The sequence below is a fragment of the Tupaia chinensis genome, unplaced genomic scaffold (genome assembly GCF_000334495.1).
Source record: "Tupaia chinensis unplaced genomic scaffold, TupChi_1.0 Scaffold000184_1, whole genome shotgun sequence".
NCBI lineage: Eukaryota > Metazoa > Chordata > Mammalia > Scandentia > Tupaiidae > Tupaia > Tupaia belangeri.
In genome coordinates, this window is record NW_006159659.1 from 833504 (window position 1) to 836161 (window position 2658).

Genomic DNA, 2658 nt, shown 5'->3' on the forward strand with positions numbered 1-2658 from the left:
AAAAAAAAAAAAGTGGGATTATATCAGATTAAGAAGTTTCTGCACAGAAAAGGACACAGTAATTAGTGTGAATTAACAACACTCAGAATGGTAGAATATTTTTGTAAATTATTCTCCAAATAAGGGATTGATACCCAGAATACAAAGGGAACACAAGTGGCTTACCTGGAAAAAAATGACTAACCCTTAAAAGATGGGAAAAGGAGCTGAATAAACAACTCTCTATGGAAGACATATGAAAAGCTAAATAGCATATGAAAAAATGCTTTAACATCCCTTATCATAAGGGAGATGCAAATCAAAACAACAATGAGATACTACCTAAACCCAGTCAGAATGGTGAAGATTAAAAAAACAAATGTTAAGTGCTGGCAGGGATGTGGTAAAAGGGGAATTCTCCTACACTGTTGGTGGGAATGTAAATTGCTCCAGCAACTGTAGAGAACAATATGGAGGTTCCTCAAAGACCTACAGATAGAACTACCATACGATTCAGCAATTCCACTCCTGAGTATCTACTCCAAGAGAATTCTCAGTCAGAAAAATGTCCATGAACAGATGAATAGATTGAAAAAGTGTGGTTTATATACTCCATGGAATACTATTTAGCCATTAAAAAATAACAAGACCCTAACATTTGATAGAAAATGGATGAATATGGAAGATTTATTGCTGAATGGAGCAAGTCAGGCTATGAAAGAGACATTGCATGTCTCCACTTAACATATACCAACTGTCCATACTCTATGGTAGAGACTGAAAGATTGGAGGACATAAAAGCATTGAAAATAGTTAAAGACACTGGACACAGTGTGGAAGGAGGGTGGGTGAGGGGAAGAGTATAAGGAAGATAATTAGGGAGAAAAAAAATAGAGAGGTGAGACATTTGTAGGACACAGAAATGGTTTATTATCTGTTGATAACAACATGTATAGTAGTCTCAACTGGACCGGTCTGAGATGTATTTCATGTTGGGTAAATTCTCTATACATGCTAAATGATTGAATGTATAAAAAATAATTAAATTTTTTTAAAAAAGTTAAAGAATGCAAAATTTTTCATATGCTTTTTGGCTCTTCATATGTCTTCCTTAGAGAGTTGTCTGTTCAGCTCATTTGCCCATTTTTAATTAGGTTGATTTTTTTTTCTCGTTGAGCTGCTTGAGTTCCCTGTATATTCTGATCATCAATCCCTTATCATATAGTTTGAAAATTCTGAGGGTTGTCTCTTCACTCTAATTTTTGTTTCTTTTGATGTGCAGAAGATTTTTAACCTGATGTAATCACACTTGTCTATTTTTGGGAATATTGCCTGTGCTTTGCGGGTCTTATTTTAAAAGTCTTTGCCTACTCAGAGTCTCCAAGAGTTTCCCACCAGTAGTTTTATAGTTTGAGGTTTTAGGTTTAGATGTTTGATCCATTTTGAGTTGATTTTTGTTAATGGTGAGAGATAGAGGTCCAATTTTATCTTTCTGCAGGTGGATATATAGTTTTTCCAGTACCATTTGCTGGAGAGATTTTTCTTTTCCTCACTGGATTGTCTGGTGCCCTTTGTCAAAAGTCAGGTGGCCACATGGTTTTTAATTTATTTTATTTTTTTTGAGGGGTTTTCATTCTGTTCCTTTGGTCTACCTTTCTGTTTTTGTGCCAGTATGAAGGTGTTTTAATTATCACAGCTTTGTAATATATCATGGGACCAGGGAATGAGAAGCCTCCTATCCCACTCTCCTTGAGTTGTATTGGTTTGGCAATATGGGATCTTTTATGATTTCAGATAAATTCTATGATTGTTTTTTTCTAAATCTGTGATAATTGTCTCTGGTAATTTGATTGGGGTTGCATTAAATATGTAGATTAATTTAGGTAGAATTTACATTTTGATTATATTCTTCTAGTCCAAGAACATGGGATGTCTTTCTAATTTTTTGTGTCATTCCTGACTCCTTCCTTCCTTCCTTCCTTCCTTCCTTCCTTCCTTCCTTCCTTCCTTCCTTCCTTCTTTCAGTTTAGATAAGACTAGATGTAATGGTGACAAAAGAGTTATGAGCCCTTGGGCTGCCCTCTAGGAGAGGGCAGAAGGAATCAAAGTCAGAATATTGGTAACATTATTGGCCTTCATTTTACTTACACCTGACTTTAGTGATCTCCAGAGCAAGAGTTTATTAAAACACATTCCTGACCATTCCCCCACACCTGTTGAATTTAGAGTTTCTGGGTGATTAGAGCCCAGGAATCTGCAATTTTATAAGTTCTAAATAATTCTTTCCCCCCATCAAAGTTTGAGAGCCACAACTCCAGAGACCTCACAACAGTAGAAAAGATGGAAGAGGAAACTGATAGTCACTGGGCCAATGTCACTGATTGATACTAGGATGTCATTTCTCCTGCCCCCATCCCTACGCTGTGTGTGCTCAACCTGGCTATATCATGCCAAAATTGGGGTTAGAACTGAACTCCATTTGGCAAAGTGTTAACTATGAAGCTAGAATTTCAACATCTGTGTAATTACTTTGTTTTTCACAAATTCCTTTTCTGATTTAGTTTCTCTTTACAAAAATCAAATAATAGTTATTTTCTTTCTTTCTTCTAATTTTGTAGAGCATGTGTGCTTGCTGGAGAGAGACAGAAAGTGAGAGAGGTAAAGTGAGGAAACATCTCT

General features: G+C 35.9%; 1 pseudogene; it reads left to right on the forward strand.

Annotated features, from left to right (window-relative positions):
• The window catches only part of LOC102479678 (CWF19-like protein 2), a 76033-nt pseudogene extending 73669 nt beyond the window's left edge, over positions 1-2364 (forward strand).
• The last annotated feature ends 294 nt before the right edge of the window (positions 2365-2658 follow it).